Source organism: Saccopteryx bilineata, chromosome 4 (assembly GCF_036850765.1).
Source record: "Saccopteryx bilineata isolate mSacBil1 chromosome 4, mSacBil1_pri_phased_curated, whole genome shotgun sequence".
NCBI classification, from domain to species: Eukaryota; Metazoa; Chordata; class Mammalia; order Chiroptera; family Emballonuridae; genus Saccopteryx; species Saccopteryx bilineata.
Genome location: NC_089493.1, coordinates 277865197 through 277889059, shown reverse-complemented (window position 1 = coordinate 277889059; position 23863 = coordinate 277865197). Strand labels below are relative to the sequence as shown.

The 23863-nt window shown below is 44.6% G+C and overlaps 1 protein-coding gene and 1 pseudogene across 3 annotated transcripts in view; both read left to right on the top strand.

Moving 5' to 3' along the window:
• The window catches only part of SHISA9 (shisa family member 9), a 308294-nt gene that overhangs the window by 191099 nt on the left and 93332 nt on the right, over positions 1-23863 (top strand). The gene's annotated exons all lie outside the window — the stretch shown is intronic.
• The window catches only part of LOC136334064 (EF-hand calcium-binding domain-containing protein 14-like), a 70665-nt pseudogene continuing 51758 nt past the window's right edge, over positions 4957-23863 (top strand).

Below are 23863 nucleotides of genomic sequence, written 5' to 3'. Positions count from 1 at the left end.
TACTTCCCCTGTGCACAGATTGTGTATTTTTCATCTCTATTTTCTGGGCACAGCAGAGACCCAGATGTACAGGAACCAGGTTGGTGTGTGTTTGAGTTTCTGAGTCAGAACCTGCTTCACCACTTACTAGCACTATGGCTTTTGACTCATTTTAGCTTTTTGAGCCTTGGTTTCCCCACTAGGGGATAGCAACAATATTTACCCAGGGTGTTTTGTGAAGATTTGGTATGGTGATGCATGTATGGTGTGGCATGCTACTTAGGTGTGGTGGGCAGGTTTTTGGGTGGGGGTGGGCGGAAGGAACCAATCTGTTCATTCACAGCCCAATCAGTTCAGATGGCGTAAATCTCTAGTTCCTGGAACAATGTCATGACCCTGGCTGGCCTGGCCAGAGTGCTGAATTTCTCTGACCACAGGGATTGGTTCAATGGTATACATGTGACTTAGATGGGCCAATCCATGCCTTCTCTGAGACTTTGACTAGGATATCAAGAAGACTCCTTTTTTCCTTCTGAAATGATGGGTGCTAAGGGCCATATAAACAGTGAAATGTTGCCACCAAATAGGAAAGGTCTTTCCTAATAATAAACTGAGCCTGAAGACTACCCCGAGGTAACAGAAGCAACGGAGGAGAGTGAAAGAAGTTCTCATTTTACTGTTAGAGTTTCTAGATTCAGTCATGCCTGGATTTTTCCAGCTACATACAGCCTCCTCTCTCTCTCCTCCTTTAGTTAGCTTAAATGGGTTTTTGTCATTTACAAGTGAAATTTCTGTTTAATGTAGTAGGCATTTAAAAACGGCCAGTCTTGTTTTTATTTAAAATGTTCAGTTTCAATGAGGGAAGGAGGGAGGGAAATAATGTATGCTTGTAGCATTATCAGAGTTGAACTTTAGATACAACAAATATTAAATAATTAGGTAGGCAGACAAGGTGAAGACGGGTAACAAGGTCCGGAACTCACAGGGCAAAAGGTTCTTCCATAGAAAGCAGAGCATTAAGGCTGAGTCTGTATTTTCTCACAGAGAGTGATAGTGCATTTGGGGAACAATGGTGGCAGGGGAGGCTGACCTGGTAGGTTGGGGTCAGGTCATCAAGAACGGTACGTGTCATGATATTGAATTGGAGGATGAATAGTAGATGGTAAAACAAAAGGCCAGTAGCTCATTTGGGAAACTGAATGGCAGTGAGTGAGGACAGTGGCAGTGGGTTTGAGGTACAATAGATAGTTCTTAATTTTAAACTAGCATCAGTCAGACTGGAGAGGGGAGAAGAGTAGGGGTCTAGTCTTGCATAGCACACGCCCTACACATGGTAAATCCTATAGATGTAAGTATGATTTGATTTTTTTTTAAAAGAAACCGAGTGTGTCAGCTGTAGTTTTACAGTATCCAAAGTTTAACTTACTTCCCTCATTCATTCATCAGATATTTATAGAGCACTTAGGATAATCCGAGCACAGCACTAGGCACTTGGGATTCAGCTGGTGAAAAAGAGAGAGTTTATAACATCTTCGAGCACACTTTTTACAGGGTGTGAGGATGTAATACAGCATATCAGGTGGTGATCAGAGCTGAGAAGCAATTTGGGTGGGAGGACAGGAAGAGGGGGAAGAGGTACAATTCAAGGAGGGAGGAGAAGCAAAGTGGATAAGGAAGTCTGCCTTCAATTTGAGACACATGGGAGGGCGTCGTTATTAACCCTGGGGGGGGGGGGGAAGATCAGCACAGGAACTAGAACGCAGACTGGAAGGAGTGAGATTGCTTTCACCACAGGGGGAATCTTGAATCTGAGCCAATCACTGTTTTCTTCTTTTTTGAGCAAATCGCATCCAAATTTTGATATTATTTTTTTATGATTTGAAAGGACTCACTCACATCACAACTCATGATCACACAGGAGATGATCATGAGCCCGAAGTAGAGAACAGCTCCTTCGGGTAGAGTCCACTTTTCAACATTTCCCCTCCGTCGTAGTGCCCTGTGAACCGACTGCCACCTCCGGAGTGTGAGCCTGTGGCCTCCAAACCTGGGACAGGCTCACCCTGAGTCAGGCTGGCCGTTCTGACCTGGCTCCAGTGTCACTGGATATTTACCAGCTTTTCAGGGGAGGATGATAATCAAGTCATTTTCTTTGTCTTTTCTTTTCTTTATGAGTCACCGAGTACGGTGACCTTCAGACACCGTTTCCCATTTCCAGCATCCAGGGGTAAGGTGACCCTGGCCCCATTCCTTACTGAATCTTTCCTTGTGCTCAGGTGTGGGTGACAGGTAGTGGCATGTTTGCAGCTTGTCTGGTACACACATCGTTCGGTAATTTTAAAAAACTCTGAATGTTTGATGACTTCCAAAAACCCCAACTTTATGGCAGTCTAATTTACATTCACTGGTTTTCAGTGAGTAATTCAGAGCCATTTCGGAAATTCAGTGAGTTGTGCAACGATCGTCACTATGCAGTTGTAGAACGTGTCCATCACCCCAGTCAAATCCTCGTGCTTGTTCTCATTTCTAAAGCCGGACAATCACTAATCTATTTTCCTTTTCTATAGATTTGCCTAATCTGGCTCTTTAATATCAATGGGATCACACAATGCCTGGTCTCGTGTGGCTGCTCCCTTCCCTTAGTGTGTTGTTTCTGAGATTCATCCCTGTCGTAGTGGGTATCAATACTTCAGTTTATTTTATTGCTGAATAATATTTCATTGTATGGCAAGACCACTCCCTTTGTCCATTGGTGGACACTTGGGCTCTTTTTTTTCAGGGGGTATTATACGTAATGTTGCTATGAATAGTATCCTGTAAGTATGTGGATGTACGTTTTCATTGGTCTTGGGTGGAAATGTGGAAGTGCAATTGTTGGATCCTATACTCAAATGGCTTGGTTTCTAAGCCAGGCTAAAATGTCTTCCCAACCACAGTAAAAGGGCAGTATCTGAGTGTCCCTTGTGACCCTGGATGCTCTGAACAGATGACTGCCACTGAGCTTACAGTGGCACTTTCAGGACCTTCGTGCCCCTCCCTCCACATCTGCTGGAGGTCTTGCCCCCCCCCTAGTCGCCCCCCCCCAGGCATCCCCTGGCTGCCCCCACCCCACCAACACAGCAGCAGTGGGGACACAAAGGCGCCATGGCTGTCTGGACTTGGCTAGTTCTCTGGATCAGACGTGTGCGTCCGGTAAAAGCAGCTGCGATGTTCCCCGGCTGAAAAGGCTTTTCATGCAAGAGACAAAAGAAGGCTGAATTATGCCCCAAAGGTGAGCCTCAGTCGCTGGTATAAAAAGCATATGATGTTTGCTCCTTGTGGCTCTGGGAGGAATCAGTTGGGTTTGAGAAGCAGTCCCTTTTAAGCCTCAGCTACTGCTTGGGTCTATTTTAACATCCAAAAGCACAGGTGGGGGACCCGGACCTGTAGCAAGAATCGAAGGTTGCTGGAGATGGTGTTCTGATGGTGTGATGGGTCAGTGAGGCCTGCCAGCCAGCCAAGGGTCTGTGGTGAGGAGAGAGCCCCGATGGGACGAAAGGTGGTAGAAAAACTATTCCAAATTAGGCTCCCAAGATTTCATTGTAGCTCCCTTTGCTTGTTAGGAAGGCGATTTCAGACACCAGACTGCCCGAGTTCAAACCCCGGTTTATTTATTTCACTTCTCTGTGCCTTGGTTTCCTCATCTGTATAATGAGACTGAAAATAATACCCCCGTTTGGAGGATTAACTGAGATAATCTAAACAAAACACTCAGCATAGTGGTGGACACATATAAATATAAAGATTATAGTAAACAGTAACTATCATTCCTACTACTTTTAAACGTATGTTTTATTACTAAGGTAATTTTCTCTTTTGAGACTCTGTTCTACCAAGTGAGTAAAATGGATGCTTGGACTATTCCAAGTAACCCCAGGCAATTCACTACTGTCTTTCTCCAAAGATTTTGATTCTGAAATGGGTTGTATATGAAGCAGGGTGGCAGAGGAGGATTATTGCTGGCTGGTCTTTAGTTATCATATGTCCAGGTTGATACTCGTGGAGGTCCACTTAATCAGGTATTTGCAGATTTAGGAACTGAGGCCCAGAGAGGTTAGAAAACTTGCTTAAAGATACACAGCTAAGAAATGGGCCTGAGATTCAAAACCCGGTCTGTCTGACTTCAGGGCCCTTTGCTCGTTACCATTTGTCATCTAAAAAGGACCGCTAAGACCTCTCCACCTTAAGTCCAGGTAGTCACAGCATTGAAAAGCAAAGGAACAAAGGTTCTGTTGATGAGTATACTGTGTTATGGCCCTGTGACTGGGCAGAGAAAACCGTGAGGATTTACTTGAATCATCTGCCAAAAAAACAAACAAACAAACAAAAAACCCACAAAGAAACAAACAAAAAAAAGTTTTGCTAAGTTTGAAAAGCAATCTGGGGTTGAAGTTTACAAGATACATTCAATGAATATTTGTTGAATTGAAGGTAAGAGAGAGAGAGAGGAGAAGGAAAAAGTGAGATAAAGGGAAGAAAGCAAGATAAAAAAAAAGAAAGGAACGTAAGAAGGGAAGAAGAAAGGAGAGGGGAAGAGAGGGAAGAAGGAAAGAAAAGCTTTGTTTTTCCTTCACGAGGTATACCTGTGAAATATATTAAATTGGTGGGACTTTATCAGCCTTAGAATCTCCAGAGGAACGTTTTCAAAACATGTGTTCCAGGGCCACACCTCACACCTACTCGATGGAGTTCCTGGAGCCAGTGGCGGGTAGATAGACACAGGGGATTCTGACTTGTCCCTCTCGCTGAAAACTGGGAGTCGGTAGGTTTTTCTCTCTGGCAGGTTTGGTTTGGTTGGTTGTTTTTAAAGTAAATTTAGGATCAGTTGAGGCTTAGCATCTGATGGTTTGTCCAGGTTTCTGGGTCAGGGCGGGTGTGGCTCTGCCTCTGACCTGGACATTTCCCGGTGACTCCCATGCTGAGAGAGGGTTCGCGGTGATGACTTTTAAAGGCCATCGCGGGGTGCCCCCAGGGTCACGGCTTCAGCTTACCTTTGTGAAGGCCAAGCAGTGTGTGTGCATGGACATTTTCCCTTTAACCAAACCCTGTGCCACTCGGCGTGAAGGGTCTCTTTTCGCCCTTATCTTGTCTAAACTCCCTGCTGGTAGGACAACAAATCTGAATACACTTTCCTGATTTTCAGGTTTTAATGGATCTGAACCAAAAATATTTTCAGAAGTTGCAGAGAGGATGGCTCTGGTGGTTCCCCAGGGACCAGTGGTACATCAGCTACTGTGTGTTTGGATCAGGGAGCTCTCACAGCCCATGTAGGGTGAGGGTTAGGGCAGAGGTAGGACCGGGAGCTCTGTTTGTCCGGGCAGTGCCTGTCCTGACCAAGCCTGGCGGTTGCCTGGTTGAATTTCCCATCAGGCAGAGTAGAGAAGGATTGTCCTTGCTTGGTTCCTCTTCTCTGAATTAAGTGGCTGCCTTTGTCAGGATTTGTAGGTGTCGCCCATTGGGTAAGGAACAGGCAACTGAAACCCTGGGGAAAATTGTCTTGCCTGAGAGGTTTGTTACTGCGTTCAATACAAAGGAAATTTGGGCAGGGAGGTCGGAGTTAACGTGTTTAATATTCAGTTGCTGCAGGGACCCAGCCAAGGATTGAGACTGTCCTGAAAATTCCTGGCTCATTTGTTTGCATTCTCTGGCTGGGTTTTTGGAACCCATGGTGGAGGGAGGGCTGAACACATGGAAACTGGAAAGAGGCCCAGGCTAGTATCTTAGGAGGAGAAAAACTGGGAGCTGTCGAGGTCATGTAACCTGATTCTGAGTCGATGTAAGCCTCCTCCCTAAACTACCTAGTAGCCTGCCTCCCTCCTCTTTCCCCCTCCTTCCCTTCCTCCCTCCCTCAAACGCTGAGTGAGGACCTGCTGTAAGCCTGGAATTTTGCCTGGAAAAACTGAGGAGATTACCTGTGTTGGTTAAAATATTCCTAGAAGTCAATGACTGTTGTTCCTAGAGCATAAAGACTTAATTAATGCAGTCATAATATTGAGTCCCCCCCCCCACTTCCAATTGTCTTCTTAAATTATAATTTTTATTTTGAGGAAATTAAAAATGATACCGAATGGTTTGAAACCCTGAGGTCACCAGCTTGAGTGTGGGGTCACTGGCTTGAGTGTGGGATCATAGACATGACCCCATGGTCGCTGGCTTGAGCCCAAGGTCACTGGCTTGAACAAGGGGTCACTGGCTCAGCTAGAGACTCCCAGTCAAGGCACATATGAGAAAGCAATCAATGAACAACTACAAGGGATGCAACTATGAGTTGATGCTTCTCATCTCTCTCTTTCACTGTCTCTCTATCTTGCTAAAAATAATAATAATTTTTAAAAAGATACATATAAGTACATGGAAATAGGTAACAATCACCCAGCTTTTCACCACCAAGAACTGATGATTGCTAACATTGGGTGGTATTTCTTCAGACATTTTCTTAAACATTGAACCAATATGTGGAAAATGATGCTGAAATTGCCCCTCTTCTAGTGCCATCTCTATCTCACCCACCCCCCAACCAGGCTGCTCGAGTCATGCACTCTGTGTGCTTCTTTTTTATACCTAATCCTAATGCCCTTTTCATTTTAAATGTTTAAAAATTGTCCATCTTTAATTGTGGTAAAATTTGCATAGCTAAATGTACCAATTTATCATTTTTAAGTGTACATTAAGTACGTTTACATCATTCTGCAACCATCACCACCATCCATCTCCAGAACTCTTCTCAACTTGCAAAGCTGGAATTCTGTCCCCATTAAATACTAATTCTCCATTCCTCCTCCCCTCACACCCCTCAACCCCTAACAACCACTATTCTACTTTCTAGTTTTACGAATTTGACAGCTGTAAGGGCTTCCTATAAGTGGAATCATACAATGTCTGTTCTCTTGTGACTGACTTATTTTACTTAGCATAATATCCTCACGTTTCATCCATGTAGCATGGGTCAGAATTTGTTTCCTTTTTTAGGCTGAAGAGTATTCATTGTATGGATAGACCACATTGTGTTTATCCATTTGTTCATCCACTCGTGGATACCTGGGCTGCTTCCACCTCTTTGCTATCATGAATACCACCTTTTGGCTGTTGTGAATAGTGTGGCTATGAACATGGGTGTGCAGACATCTGTTTGAGTCTCTGCTTTAATTCTTCGGGGTATATACCCGGAAGTGGAATTGCTGCATATGGTAATTCTAGGTTGATTTTTTCAAGAAACTGCCTTACTGTTTTCCATAGAAATTGTACTATTTTACATGCCCACCAGCCATGTACAAGGGTTCCTATTTCTCCACATCCTCGCCAATGTTTGTTATTTTCTGGGGTTTTTTTTCTTTCTTGTGTTGATAGTATACATTAGGGGTCCCCAAGCTACGGCCGGGCCCGCAGGCCACATGCGGCCCCCTGAGGCCATTTATCCAGCCCCCACTGCACTTCCGGAAGGGGCACCTCTTTTATTGGTGGTCAGTGAGAGGAGCACAGGATGCATCCTCATCCTGTGCTCCTGGAGTACTGTATGTGGCAGCACCGCAAAGCACGGCATCACTCATGTACAGGACTACTTCCGGTGATGCGGGACGCAGGTGCCACGGCTCCAGAAGCGTGTCATATCACTTATACGGGCTCGCAGTGACAAATATGGAACCGGACATTGACCCTCTCATTAGCCAAAAGCAGGCCCATAGTTCCCATTGAAGTACTAGTCAGTTTGTTGATTTAAATTTATTTGTTCTTTATTTTAAATATTGTATTTTTTCCTGTTTTTGTTTGTTTGTTTGTTTGTTTTTTACTTTAAAGTAAGATATGTGCAGTGTGCATAGAGATTTGTTCATAGTTTTTTTTTTTATAGTCTGGCCCTCCAATGGTCTGAGGGACAGTGAACTGGCCCCCTGTGTAAAAAGTTTGGGGACCCCTGCTATACATATTATTGGGTGTGCTGTCTCATTGTGGTTTTGATTTGAATTTCCTTGATGATTGGTGATTCTGAGCATCTTTTCATGTGTTTGTTGGCCATTTGTATACCTTCCTTGGAGAAATGTGTATTTATGTTCAAGTCCTTTGCCTATTTTTGAATTTGGTTATTTCTTTTTATTTTAAAGTATTTTTTAAATGTTTATTTTATTGATCTTAGAGAGAGGAAGGAAGAGAGCAGGAAAGAGACAGGAACATCTGTTCCTGTGTGTCCTGACCAGGAATTGAACTGACAACCTCCATGCTCCAGGATGATGCTCTGAGCCACCCGGCCAGGGCCCTTTTTTTTTTTTTTTGGTTGCATTTTAGGAATTCTTTATATGTCCTGATTGTTAACCCCTTATCAAATATATGATTTAAAAATATTTTTCTCCCATTCCTTGGGTTGTCTTTTTACTCTGTTGATAGTGTTCTTTGATGTATAAAAGTTTTTGATTTTGATGTAGTTCAATTTATCCATTTCCTTTTGTTGCCTGTGCTTTTGGTGTCATATCCAGGAAATCACTGACAAACTCAGGGTCAAGAAGCTTTTCTCCTGTTTGTTTCCTAAAAAACTTATAAACTTAGCTCTTATGTATATGTCCCTTTTTTACTTTTATATATAGATTTATATTTCAATAAAAATATATATGTAGTATTTTTATATGTTTTAGTTTAAGTGTATTGTATCATAGTTTACATTTTATTCTATAATTCCCTTTTTATCCCTTTAGTCAACATTATGCCCTTTGGCTTTATATATATTGCTATCTAGCAGGTATTACATCTAACTCTATCCATCCATCTATTCATCAATCCATTCATTCATCCATCCGTCCATCCATCATTTATTCATTCAGCTAGTGCTATATCTATCTACCTATTATCCCTTTATCTGTCATCTTCCTTTTTCTCCTCTGCTTTCCCAATCATCATCATCATCATCATCATAATCACCATCAATGTATCTTTTTACTTATTCATCTTTCTGGCTAGCTGGTATCTACTTTACACCTGTCCTCTTTCACTCACTCACTCATTCATTCCTTGCCTCATTTATGTAGCAGGGGTAAGGCTCAAAATATTTTAACAGCCCATATGCCCCAGATACCAAATAATAAAAATTTATAATAGCCCAATCAGACTAAATTTGTCCCTGAATAGCTGATAAATATATCAGAGTAGTTCAATCTAGCTTACTACTAGCCCTACCTGTTGGCACTTGTGTTCAAACCCTACACTAACAATACTTCCAATTTCTTCCAATGCTGACAGTTTATGAACAAAAGCCTCTGACTTTCTTTTCCAAGAATACCTTCTTCTTTACTGACATTTCTCCCTGATCTCTGCTTGTGGAAATCTAAACAGCCTCTTAGGTCAAGTTCAACTACCATTTCTTGCATGGATAATTGTAGGATCTCCAAGACAAATTTTATTTTGGTTCTCCACCCTGCCTTATAATTGGGGTTATATTTGTGGGATTGTCCAGGGGTTGAATGTTCCAGGGACTGTAAGTTTCGTGAAACTGGGGCTGTACCTTGTTTACTGATCTATCTGACCTTATTTTGTATTTACTTCTAACATAATCATGCATGCCAGTTTGTCTCTGGTGTACTCCATGAATCCTTGTTAGGTTGGCAAAGAATTAATGGTAGAATCTACTTGGCTTAAAGTATTAGGTGTGTGTGTGGTGGAGGGCATATAATTTTCAAGTTCTCCATTTCTCATTCATGGGAGTTTCCCAAGGTGGTCCTAGCTATAATGGTTTTTGGCTTTGAGAAAGTTTGTTAGAGCACCTTGGTTTATAGTAGTGGTTCTCAAACTTTTTGAAGTTGGGTTGCATTTAATAAAATCTTACAAATAATTGTAGGTCAATATATACAAATTTATGAGAAATATGTTATAATAATTAAGGCAAATATTAAAGACAAAATATAAAGTCCAAGCGTGCTTTTATGGTAAACAAAATAAATACGACAAAATTAAATTTATTCTGACATTAAAAAATGTTTTTATGTTACATTTTTTGAGTTATGCTTTTTAGACTTTGTAAAAAAGAGGGGTTAAAATTTTTTTAAAAAAAGTTATCTTTTTATATATATAGATACATTCTTAGTAAGATTTAGTAAATTCGGCAGGTCCCAACGCAAATGTGTTAAGTTTTTTATTCTTGTGTTTATGAGAAACATGAGCCTGATGTGTCCTAGCGATTTCTTCAATGTTTGGGCATATACTTGAAAGGCAAACTCTCATTTCCTTGTCAATACATTGAAAAATCTCTCCCTTTTTACTCTTAATTGTGTGGAGTGCAGAAAACCCCCACCATACATATCATCTTAACTTGACACCAAACAAAGGATAGAAGAAACTTGCCTCCAGTCTTTCCGGGGAACATGGGGGGTAATGTAAACAATCCAGCACCACAGCTTAACAGCCTTTTGCAATCTAATCAGACAAGTGAGGTGGGGGGTTGGGCAGACTGTCAGCTTACAGCCAATTCCCCACACCTCTGTTCTCCCAAAATATAAACTCAAAAAACCCTGTTGGTTTTTTGGTCCCCAACAGGCACATATTTCTCTGGAATACCATAAGGTGCACCTGGAAATCCTCTAGGGCGCACCAGTGCACCCTGGTGCACACTTTGAGAACCACTGGTTATACCAGGGGTCCCCAAACTTTTTACATAGGGGGCCAGTTCACTGTCCCTCAGACCATTGGAGGGCCGGACTATAAAAAAAACTATGAACAAATCCCTATGCACACTGCACATATCTTATTTTAAAGTAAAAAAAAAAGGGGGGGGGGGAACAAATATAATATTTAAAATAAAGAACAAGTAAATTTAAATCAACAAACTGACCAGTATTTCAATGGGAACTATGCTCCTCTCACTGACCACCAATGAAAGAGGTGCCCCTTCTGGAAGTGCAGCGGGGGCCGGATAAATGGCCTCAAGGGGCCACATGCGGCCCGCGGGCCGTAGTTTGGGGACCCCTGGGTTATACGGTACGGCAGACTAACATTGCTGAAGGGCTCAGGAAGGAGCTGAAATTTCAGATGGGAAAAGTGCTTTGGGAAAATGAGAGCCAGGCTGTGTGGATCAGTGAGCAGAACACTGGCTTCGGAGCTAGGGACTAACCTCCTGGAGCCTATGCCCAGAGATGAGTCCTGAAAGTGTGCCTTTTGAACCCAGCCATTCCCGGTACACGGTAAGCACTCAGTTAATATTTGCTAAGTATGTCAACGGGGCCAGAAAGCCCTGTGTTCCAATCCTGGCTTTGATGCTTACTGCCATCTCTGAGATTTTGGACACATTTCTTATCTGAAATAAATCTGTTTCCTTGTTTGGAAAATGGTGACAATAATATATACCCTTCTGTGTTGCTGGACAAAGGAGAGTTCATTGATTTAAAGTGCCTAACACAATTACATGCTACGTAGTGTACGTGTATTAAATACATTGCTCCTAGTGTAGGTTTGGGCTCTTGTGTGTATTAGGGACAAAGCCCAAGGAGGACTCATGTATATATATTTGTCCCGATGTGATTGTCATTGTGTGATGCTGGGAGGTTTTTGTTTTGGTTGTTGTTTATTTGTTTATAAACACTCTCAGCTTCAGTGCTGCATCTATAAAGTAGGTGGGCATTAAATCAGGGGACTTCTCTTGACACCTACTATGAAATGGTGTAATGGGCCGAACAGTGGCCCTCAAGAAGATATAGCCAAGTCCCTGGAACCTGTGAATGTGACCTTATTTGGGGGGGGAGTGTCTTTGCAGGTGTAATGAAGTTAAGTTTCTGGAAATAAGGCAGCCATCCCAAAGTATCTTTGTGAACCCTGAATCCTTGCAAGGGGCACACAGAGGAGGCAGTGTGAGCCCCGAGGCTGAGGTCGTGGAGCCACAGAAGCTGAAAGAGGCAGGAACGCACCCTCCCCTAGAGCCTTCACAGGGAGAGCGGCCCCTGGATTTCAGACTCCCGGCCCTCAGGACTGCGAGACAATGCATTTCTGTTGTTTTAAGCCACCAAGTTTGTGGTGATTTGTTACAGCAGCAGTAGGCAACTAATACAGTTTCTGTGCTAAGTTCTGGTTGTACAAGAACCTTTTACACATTGTAGGTGCTTACTGGAGTGCCCTTAAGAAGCTCATGGTCTAGGGTCGGGAAGTGACACATAAACCAACAGTTACACCATAGAGCAGGTGAGGGTCGTGACAGAGGGAAGCTCAGGAAGGATAGGTAACCCTCAGGGAGGCAGGAACGAAGGTGTTTCCAGGAATATTTCCTGGAGCGTATCCAAGCTGTGCCCAGAGATCAAGGAGTTATCCAGACAAGGAAGGGGGAGGGCATTCATTAGAGGGAACCGCACGCAGACGCAGGAGACAGCAAACACAGGCCATTCTTCTTGTCTTCCTTACTCTTGGAAAGGTCACAGAGCCAACCAGATGGTGCTTCTCAAACATAAAGGTGCATGGGGCTCACCTGCGACACCATGCTGTAATGCAGGTTCTGACTCAGTGGGTCTAGGATGAGTCCAGATGCTTTGCAGTTTTTTTTTTACAAGCTCTTAAAGGATGCTGATGCTGCTGGTCTGTGGACCACACGTTGAGGAGCAAGGCTTGAGTGCTCTGAACTTTACAGCACTTTCCACCATCTGTCCCAGGTGTGAGCCTCCCCTGGAGATAGCCACGCCCTGGATTTGCAGCTGTGAAGCCAGAAGCTTGCAGAGGGGAGGTGCCTTGCCAAGGTCATGCAGCCTCAAATGGCACCTTTGATTTTAAAACCCAAGTGTTTTGACTTTGAATGTAGGCGCTCTTTTTCATAATCCAACATGGAATTTCATTCTGACATACAAATTAGGGCTAGATTTCAATTTTTTTGACCTGGTCTGAGAGTCTTTTTCTTTTCATAGATTGTTTATGCCCTATTTCCACTGATTCATATCACATGCTTATTTGTTATTAATAATTACACTGTATAATTATCAAATAATAACTATTAACTGGAGAATATTAATTATCATTATCAATTAATAATTGTGTTAATAATCACTAACCTGCCTCTCTCTCTAGCCTCCCACAAGGCATGGGCAGCAATCTCTGTCCATGTCCAAACTGGCTGTTTCCTTCAGGGAAAGTGACCCTGAGGGGGGTTTGGGGCTGAACTGAGCTATAGGTAGGGCAGTTTTCTCCTCACCTGAGCCTTAGAGAACTACAGTGTGGGTCCTCGGCTTAGGCCAAGGCAAACCAAACATGCTCTTGCTGAGTTTTTGGCCAATTTGTTATAACAGATTTAAATTGCACATTAAAGGGGGGCTAATGTTTTGTTGTTGTTCAGGATCGCACGAGGTTTGAGCTACTGTGCGTGTCCACCCGCAGCGATAGGTAGGACGCGCGTTTTTTGGAAGAAGGATGGCGAATGACCTCGGGAAAGAGGAGATGGACTCCAGGAGGACAAGGACCTGACAGAGAGCCATACAGGGGTGCAGACAGTGTGGTCTTGGCGGTCAGGTGGGAGTGGGATGACTACAGCCAACATGGCTTCCTCGAGACAATGGCACCATCACAGCGGCCCACGGGAGGGGCGAGGTCGGAGAGGTGTGTGCGCAGGCAGCACTGAGACTGGAGTAAGGGAAGGCAGGGTGCACACTCACACTTACACAGATACAGATGCTTTGGTCAAGCTAGTTTGGGTGCAGAGCCCCTCCCAGCCCTGAGAGAACTCGCATGGGAGGTCTATACTTGTGCCGGGAGGGAGAGCTGATATATTCCATTCTGCAGCGTTGGAGCCTTTGGCATACCGGCGGGCACCTGCACCAGGGGATTTGTTAACAGAGGATTACACACCAAACATCTGTTCCTGCCCGTGACTCAGGAGGAAGCTGGTGGCCCTGGCGCTCCACCAGGCTGCAGGGCGGCTGCACTTCAGCGGTGCCCTGGAGGCCCCCCGTGGTCCCGTGTATGGTGGAGAACCTGGGGACCGGGAGAGCACATTCTTACACATAAATATTTATGTCAGACCAGCTCTCTGCTAAGAAGGTGGCGAAACAAGGCGTGAAAACACCGTGAGACAGAGCAGCTCGACTGAGTGCAAATATTTATGAGCGAGGGAACCAGTGAGAGACAGAAATGGCCCTGGAAGGCTGGCGAGGAAGGAAAAGGAACCTTCAAGGGTGCCCCAAGCCGTGGGAAGGCTGCTGCCTTCCGGAAGGATCAGAGGGCAGGGGCAGTCAAAGCTTAAGCCTTTGACCAAGTGAACGTTGGACACTTTTTATTTGCGTTTTTTAATCCTGATATGACAGTCACACTACACTTTCCTCTCTCTCTAAAAATAATCAATAAACAAAAATGATTTTAAAAAGAAAGTAATAATGGCATTATTGGAAATGCACAGACTGCTGCTGCAGAGTCTCTCTAGCCATCACACTCCTGCCCGGGCCGAACCGGGCCAGGCAATGGCGGCCCAGCGGCAGAAAGACCCCGGGGATGGCGGCCACTCAGTGTGCATGGGATCCCCAGGTCTCTCTCTCACTAGCTGATGACGTCGCCTGTGCCAGAAAGGTACATAAAATTCTTCCTATATTAGACTTTTCTTCGTTATAGTTTTTGTATTAATATCTTTAATAGCTGAGTAATGTGAAAAATAAAACAAAAAACAATCCCTGAATCACTTTGATTCTTAGTTTTCCTACAGTGAAAGTCCTATTTTATGGGATTCTCTGAGGACTGAGTGAGATAGTCCACATAAAATACCTCAGTGCCGGCCCTGGCCGGTTGGCTCAGCGGTAGAGTGTTGGCCTGGCGTGCAGGGGACCGGGGTTCGATTCCCGGCCAGGGCACATAGGAGAAGCGTCCATTTGCTTCTCCACCCCCCCCCCCTCCTTCCTCTCTGTCTCTCTCTTCCCCTCCCACAGCCGGGGCTCCATTGGAGCAAAGATGGCCCGAGCGCTGGGGATGGCTCTGTGGCCTCTGCCTCAGGGGCTAGAGTGGCTCTGGTCGCGGCAGAGCCTCTCCCCTGGTGGGCGTGCCGGGTGGATCCCGGTCGGGCGCATGCGGGAGTCTGTCTGACTGTCTCCCCCACCCCACCCCCCCCCCGTTCCCGTTTCCGGCTTCAGAAAAATACAAAAAAAGAAAAATAAGAAAAGAAAAAAGAAAATACCTCAGTGCCCTGCGCTTGGAAAGCTCTCATCCTGTTCGATGTCAATATCATTTTTTCTAGCTCATTGAAGAAGCCCACGGAGTGGTGGTCGGTGGGTGTAGCACTTGCCTGGCCAATGGTAGGGGGCTCAATGCTTTTGTTGTTGTTGAAACATAAAGAAATCCACTGGAACTGACGGTGGGCTTGAGAGAAGGAAACGCAGCCTCTGTGAGTGCGATACAGGGGCAGGCGGTTAGCAGCCACGTGAGAACCGCGGTGCTCAGCCAGAGGTCCTCTTCTGTCCCATTAGGGCATGGCCAGTTCTGGCCAACCCACCAGCCTTTGTTTCTGCCTCTGGCAAGAGGTTATCCTCAGGTTGACTTGAGAGTCCTGTTCTTTTTCAATGCTGGAGGGAACGGAACAGAAAATTCTCTGTAATGTAGGAACCCAGCCAAGATGTGGTGGTGGTGGAGAAGGAAGGCGATACCACTAAGATGTTTGGGCATTTTCTCAAGAAGAAGTTGAAAAGATAGAAAAGCCACCTGGGTTTGTAGATTTGCTGCCTAGTGTTATTCAGCACCCGTTTTCTTTCTTTCTTTCTTTCTTTCTTTCTTTCTTTCTTTCTTTCTTTCTTTCTTTCTTTCTTTCTTTCTTTCTTTTTTTTTGTTTGTTTTTTTCTGAAGCTGGAAACGGGGAGGCAGTCAGACAGACTCCCGCATGCACCTGACCGGGATCAACCCGGCACGCCCACCAGGGGGTGATGCTCTGCCCACCAGGGGGCGATGCTCTGCCCACCAGGGGGCGATGCTCTGTCGGGACCAGAGGCACCCTAGCACCTGGGGCAGAGGCCAAGGAGCCATCCCCAGTGCCCGGGCCATCTTTTGCTCCAATGGAGCCTTGAGCACCCGTTTTCTATAAGGAGCAAATAGATAAGTATAATGATTGGTGGTTGGGGGGGAAGGGAGAAGAATGTTGACATTGGACAGTTTGTTGTCCAGGAATTGTGTTTGGTGCCCTTGTATGTTTTCTCATTTAATGTTCAAACAATGCTGCAGAGATGATAGGTTAGAATCATGTGTATTACAGATGAAGCCAACTTGCCTAAGTTCCCATAACTCAAACAAATGTGATAGAACTAGGGTTTGAGAACTAAAATATCTGTCTGGATCCAAATCTTTGGAAGAATGTGGGGGCAGGGTGGAAAAAGAAACCAGATGTGATAGTAAAGGCATGCGTTAGAATACAGGCAGTTTGGTTTTCTGCTTTCTTGGAAAATGGGACAGGGAAGAAGAGCTTTTGTTATTCTAAAAGAATAAATTCGATAAATTCACTCATTTACTTAGGAGCTGTGATTGGCTCGGGCCATGGATGGTAAGTAGATCAATCTTGAGTGCCTAATCTGATCTATGGATAGTGGCTGCTCACTGGGAAATTGATTAATGATGCCTGTATTGGGTATAAGGTGGAGGATTAGTGGCCCACTTGTTATTTTCATGAAGCAGAGAAGTGGCTGTTCTGAGCAATACAGAAAGATGTACTTTGTTGAATGACACTCATAAGGGCGCTGGATTCTGCCCTTGTAAGAATAAAGACGTGCAGTGGGTGGTGAGCACAACTGGCAGATACTGAGAACCTAGTGAGAATGGGCAAAGGTCTCATTTTGTGTTATAATAGGAGATGGTGAACTTCTGACTCTTCCACTGAATCCAAGGGAAGCAGCCCAGTCTGAGCAGAAGGAGACTTCAGGAGGAATTCAGGCGTGCCAGCCCTTCTAATGGTAAAGTGGGTATTAGCAATGGGATCTGTGGAGCTAGAAAGAACACATTTCTAATCCTGGCTCCATCACTCATGAGCTGTGGGAATTTGGGTTTTTACCTCTGTATTCTCAGCCACAAAATTTGGATACTTGTGGCTCTTGGTGTGATTCTGAAGATGAAACAAAATAACATTATTAGAAACAAAATAAGATTATTAAAGTGCTCTGCATACAGCAGGTGCTCACTGTCTGGTTGTTTCCTCTTCACCCACTCTCTCATGCTGGGTGGTTGGGAATGCGCTCCTTGGTGAGGAAAGCCGTCATTGATAGGCACCAAATCCTGATCCAGACTTTGCCCAGTCCTTGGTATACAGGTGTCTCTAATGTCCTCTCCCATGATCCAACTTCAGGGTCCACTTGGCTTTCCTTATTACTATTAATAGAAACTATGTTCCTAATCCTCTCACTGTGCAGTCAATTTACCTCTAAGAGCCTGGCAGGGGCAGCGTGCAGAAAGATTGACAACATTGTTCACACTGTTTAAAGGTTCCACTGTGTGCTGAAAATTGTCTAAATGGGGGGATAATGAACAATCTCCAAATTGGAGCTTTCTCAAGCTGAGAGGAAAGAAAGGCTTTGGAGAGGGGTTGCCACGTGAGCCAAGTTATTAGCTGGGTGAGGAGCGGAGAGAGACAGTGTCAGTTCCCCAAGGCCAAGAGAGATTGGACCTGCTAGAGCATGACATGTTTGGGGCCTGTCACTATTTGCAATTTACCTGGTGACTTTCCAGGGGATGCTGGGATAAGAGAGACAAGTACACCTTGGGCTCTATCAGCCGCAGACAGGTTCCTAAAACTGTGACCCCATTGTTGTCCACCACAGGCTGGACTGACTTGACAGGTGAATTCAGCATTGGTTTCCTGATAGTAACTCCCCCGATGGGCGGCGATATCCTGCGTGCAAGGATTGTGTCTCAGAGTCTGGCTTTCTGTTCTGTTAGCAGCTGGTATTTGGGAAGGTGACTTCACTTCTTCGAGTCTTCACTTCTTTCCTGAAATGCAGGGTGGATGACATACCTATCTCACAGAACCATTATGATAAATTATACTCATGATATTTAGAAATCATAAGTATCACTTACCAGGTTCTTATTTTATGAGAGAAGATGTTGTGCTAGTCTCCATTTTGACCAATAGTCCTGCACTGCGGGTATTATCCACACTGTAAAAATGTGACATTGAGCCTTACAGAGCTGAGGTTTCTCTTCCAGGACCCACAATTAGGAACCAAAACTTGTTTGACTCCAAGTATGATACTTTATCCCATCTAATATAAGACAACCTCCTATGAGATGCTTGCTGATTGCAAAACCACCCAGTCTGGACCCAGATCATAACAATTGCTCAAGAAGTATTTCTGGGTTTATTGCTCATACATCTGTTCTCACGAACACTGGACATTGCTCAGCTCTGAGGTTCATGTTAGACATCAGCTGGTTGGTGTCAGATATTATCTGACTATTGACCATTACCTGGGACAGCGAGTAGACAGGCAGAGAGCAGATCATCCTTTTATTTCTCTCAACAATGAATATAACTGTTTCAGCAACAGCCAGCCCTACTTGAAATTGACAGGATGTGAGAAAGGGTCCGATTCCGTGACATTCTCGCTAGTGGCAAGCCCTTAAGCATTGTGTTGCACAAGGTGTTAGGTCAATGGTCTACAGAGTCTGACAAAGCCTTGGCAGCCCCATGATGAATGGTGACACCTTGAGCTCAGACTGCAGTGTAGACAGTGATGGAGACGCTGCCCGCAGAGGAAGCCTTTCGGGGTGGGGGGAGGGCTAGCCTCCATGCGCCCCAAGCCCCTCCCGGTCCCGCCATCATAATGTTCACCTCACTGCTGCTGTGGCCTGTTTTGCTCTTTGTACTCCCTCCCACGTGAGTTCTCTTAGGACAGAGACAAAGTCTAACTGATCTGCCTGTTTTCAACATGTTCCATAAGGCCAAGCAAAGAGTAGGTAGTTAATGAATACAGAGATAGTGAGCATGCAAGAGACTGATGCAGAGAGAAAGACAGAGAGAGAGAGAGAGAGACTGAGGAAGGGAGAGGGACAAACAAGGAAAGGAGGGAGGACAAAGAAGGAAGGATACAGAATGAAGGAAGAAAGTTAAAGAGAAAAATGTTAGGAAGGAAGGAATGGAGAAAGAGGGAAGAGAAGGGAGGGAAAGAAGGGAAGGAAGAGTGGAGTCTACAGGACTACTCTTGCAGGGATTTTTTTTTGGGGGGGAGTCATTTTCTGAGACATAAACTCTTAAGCTATAAATGTGACTAATTTCCCAGGACACTGGTCTGTAGGGTGAGCTTAGGAATTTTGTTCCAAAAGACCCAACTTCTCCAACACAAGAGTCACGGCCCCCCAGAACATGGGACAGTGAAGCAGAGATGAGGCACTTTGGAGTCGGAAGTGTCCTGAGACATTAGGCAGGAAGGAGGGGATGGATTGTCCTGGGAGAGTCCGATCCCCATGGTGGCCTGTTGGCCTTTCCTTTTCTAAGTACATACTGCCGTTGTTCAAAGCTTTTAATGGAAACTTTTCTTCGGTTTAATAGAACTGTGTCTGAGAATGGGACCTTTCCTGGGATGTACCCAGACTGTGCTATTTTGAATTCTGCATCATTAAGATAATTAGGTGCCCAGACGGAGGGATTCAGTACTATTAAGGGTTTGGTGCACACTGGCTGGTTCTGGTGGCAGAGTCATTTGGGGACACAGCCTCTCTTTGCTGCTGGTTTTTGGAGCTGAGAACCTTGACTAGGACAGAGTGGCTCTCCTGGGCAGAGGATAGGAAGGGAAGGGGAGGGAGGTGGCATATTATTGAGCTCCTCCTAAGAACCAGGGGTTCTGCAAAGAATCCTATCTGCATTGTCTGATTGAATTTCATCCTCCTACTAAACTTGTCAGGTGTGTGTAGTTGCTCTCATTTCAGTTGAGGACACAGTAGTGGGGGATGAAGGCACATGCCAGGGGTCAGGCATCTAGGAAGCTGCTGGCCAGGTGGCCCGGAGCACTTTCACTCAGCTTTCTAAGTCTGAATTTGTTGACTTGTTAAGTGAAGATAATAATACAGGGTTGATAAGAGAATTAAGTAAGATGGGACATTGATAACACTTATCATAGTTCTGGGCAGCTAACAAAGAACTTAGAAAGTGTGAGATAACATTCTTATTCATTCCCAGATTATCTGCATCCAAAGCCTAAACTTGGGCTATACTCTGAGCCCAGTATGTCCTACTGGGAAGTAGATACAGGCCCCACACGGACATGGGATCTGAAAGTCCCTCATTCTGTCTAGGACATGAGCAGGCTTGGTCGCCAATCATGCTGTAAGAATTCAGCCGTGCTGGGTCCCTTTGCCATCTGTCTCCGCGGCCTCCCCAGTGCTCAGATCTATCCAGTGCTCTGCTGGGGTGCCTTTCTTCCTCCTCCTCCCCTGAGCTGAGCTCTCCCACTCCTGTGAGTCCCCCACCACCTCTCAATGTCTTGTTACAACTGGGAACCCAGAGAATTTCTTCTACCTTTGAAACATTCTCAGCTATTAGTAGATGTCATAGTAATGCTACCACTTAATTTGAATGGTCCTCACAGTCTTCAAAGAGTTTCCATGTGCTGAAATTTCTTGCTCAAGGTCTTTCTGTTCCACTAGACCCTGAGTACCGAGACAGCAGAGACCAAGGCCGTCTGGGCACAGCTGGACATTGACTGTTGCCATAGCTCCAGGGGCACAGGGGCATCCACAGGACACTGTACATGAACAAATGGAAACGGTGTGGAGTATATTTTATTTAATATTCTGGGCAACACTAGAAATTATGTATAATTATTTCCATGATGCATGATTCCCCCTCCCTGGTTCAATAACGTGATCCTCAGTTAAGAAAATATACAACATAATCCACAGTTCAAAAGCTATAGAAATGTTTACCTGAAACCTATGTGCTCTTATTGATCCATGCCACCCTGTTAATTTTCTAAATGAAATAAAATTTAAAAAAGAAAAAATATATCTCAGACTCTCAAAGAACTTAACTAACTACTCCCAAATCACACCAATAATAATTGGTTAGACTTGGATTCAAATTCAGGTGTGCTTGATTCTAAATTGCATGCTATTTCTGTATGTTTGTTTGTTTTTTTACTATGTCACATTATATCCCACCACTTAATATTACTACCACAATGCATATCTTTTTTAGTACCTTTTCAAAGCAGTTTTACATGCCATTTCATTAGTGCATCATATTTCAATGTAGTATGTAGTACATACGAGTTTTATTTTCTTGCTTTGCAGATTTGGAAAGAATCTCCCAAAATATACTTCTGCACTAGAGCTCAACCAACTTTTTCTGTGAAGGGCTAGACCAGGGGTCCCCAAACTACGGCCCGCGGGCCACATGCAGCCCCCTGAGGCCATTTATCCAGCCCCCGCCACACTTCCGGAAGGGGCACCTCGTTCATTGGTGGTCAGTGAGAGGAGCACATTGACCATCTCATTAGCCAAAAGCAGGCCCATAGTTCCCATTGAAATACTGGTCAGTTTGTTGATTTAAATTTACTTGTTCTTCATTTTAAATATTGTATTTGTTCCCATTTTGTTTTTTTACTTTAAAATAAGATATGTGCAGTGTGCATAGGGATTTGTTCATAGTTTTTTTGTTGGAGTCCGGCCCTCCAACAGTCTGAGGGACAGTGAACTGCCCCCCTGTGTAAAAAGTTTGGGGACCCCTGGGCTAGAGAGTAAATATTTTAGACGTTCGGGAACACACAATCTTCATTGCAACTTCTTGACTGCGCTATGTACGAGAGCACAAAAGCAGTAGTAGGCAGTATGTAATAGTTGGGTGTGGCCATGTCCCAATAAAACTTTATTGACAAAAAACAAGTGACAGCCATATTTGTCCTGTACACTGTTGTTCTGCTTTATACAACCACCAGAAGCACTAAAATGAAAAATGCCAAAAATGAAAAATCAGGCTCGAGAGCTTAAGTAACTTGCCCAGAGTTCTAGAACGTATTTGTGGAAAAACTATGCCCAAAGTCTGGCTTCTTTCTCCCTGAAACAATGTTCTTTCCAGGACACTAACCTCCCTCATTAACCACCATGGTGAAAATAGAAACCAATCTCGTACTCACGGATCTGCTATTTGTTTCCCCCAACTGCAAACATTAGTCACTGTTCTGCCTTCAGCCCAGATAGCTCCCATCCACTGAAACCTACGGAAGTCCACACTCTGCTTTGTTGCATTCTGAACTCAGCCATGAACGGGATGCTGTGTCTCTTCCCTGAAGAAATGAAACTAGAAGCAGAACAGGACCCTCCCCGATTTCCAATTCACCAGAGTGGTTAAGAATACAGATTTGGAGCCAGATAGTTGAGGTGGGAATAGCAGTTCTGATACTCACTAGCTGAGTGACCTTGGGCGCCTTGGTTTTCTCGTTAGTAAAATGGAGATAGTAATGAGCCCAGCCTCAAAGGGCTGATGGACAAGGATTGGCACAGTTAAGGTGGAAAGCACTTAGAAGAGTGTCTGCCACCTGTCGGTGTTTAGTGCTGTTGCTACTGCTATCATTCTAATCATCATCATTATTTTTTCTAACATGGAATTTGTGACTTCCCGTATTTAACGCTTCTAACCTCCCAATACCGCTAATGCAGACCTTCTTACCCTGGGCACTATTGATATGTCGGGCTGGATAATTCTCTGCTGTGGGGACTGTCCTGTACATTTAGGGTGTTTAGCAGCATCTCTGGCTTCTACCCTACAGATTTAGTAACATCCTCCTCATCCAGTTGTGACAACCAAAAGTATATCCAGATTTTGCCAGGTGCTGAGGGAAAAAACTCTCTGAAGTTGAAAACCACTGCTCTGATGTCACTGCCTCTTCCCCACGAGTTTTCGGCAAGTCCTGGCATGTACCTTCCTCATGAAGAGAGGAAATAACAGGTCTTCAGGAAAAGTATTGGAAAGCGGGCAGCTTGTCGGAAGCATCTCTGATTGAAACCCAACATTTTGGGATTTAGCCGCTGACCCAGACCATCAGGTCCTGTGGGCAGGGTATTCTGCGGGACTAAGTCAATCACTTGGGGAAGGTGTACTAGGAGAGTCACCAGGGTTAGACCATGACAGACAGAGGCAAAGCCGTCCTTTACTCACTCAACAACCTGAGGCTACTAAGTCGTACAGGAAGCAATGAGGAGAGGTAGCATCTCCACATTCCAGAAACTTACAACCTAGTCCGAAAGGCAGGCAGGTAGGCAAATAGATGGGCAGTCCTAGACTGAAACTACAGAGCAACGTAGGATCTTAGACAAGTCATTTATTTTTCTGGATCTTGGTTTCGCCAAACAGAAGGGGATCCTGCATTGGTGTGAAAGTATGGAGATGAAATTCCCATCCTCTGTTATGACAAGATGTCCGTAAAATTATCATCCAAGGCCCAGGAAACTGAACTTAATCATAAGGAGCGTCTGTGACTTTTACTTCTCTTTTCCTGAAGGAGTAATAGTTGGGTGAGCAGAGGGCTGTGACCACTTGGGTCACTGCCCGATAGTGTCTGGACAACTTCAGGTTCCAAATTCCTTCCCAAATCCTACTTGCCTCTCTGTGACTCTGGTCACTGGCATAAGTAGGGGCACCGAGAGGAGGTATTTCTCTGTCTCCATATTTAATGTGGCTGGATGATGCCAGGCCCTTTAGATTTGAAAAATGGTTGGTTTTCATTCTTTCCTAAATGCCAGGCACATCCAGCTGGGTTGGCCGGCTCCCCCCCCCCCACTTTCACCCACATTACCCAAGGGAAGCAACGTGTCAAACTGGGTTAGGGGCTTTGCTTTAACTGAAAGGCATGGAAGTAATTGGCTTGTTCTCTGCCAATTGCTGCATATGATTCTCATCATCATCGATTCTATCAACTAGTTCATTCACTCATTTAGCAGCCTTTCAGCA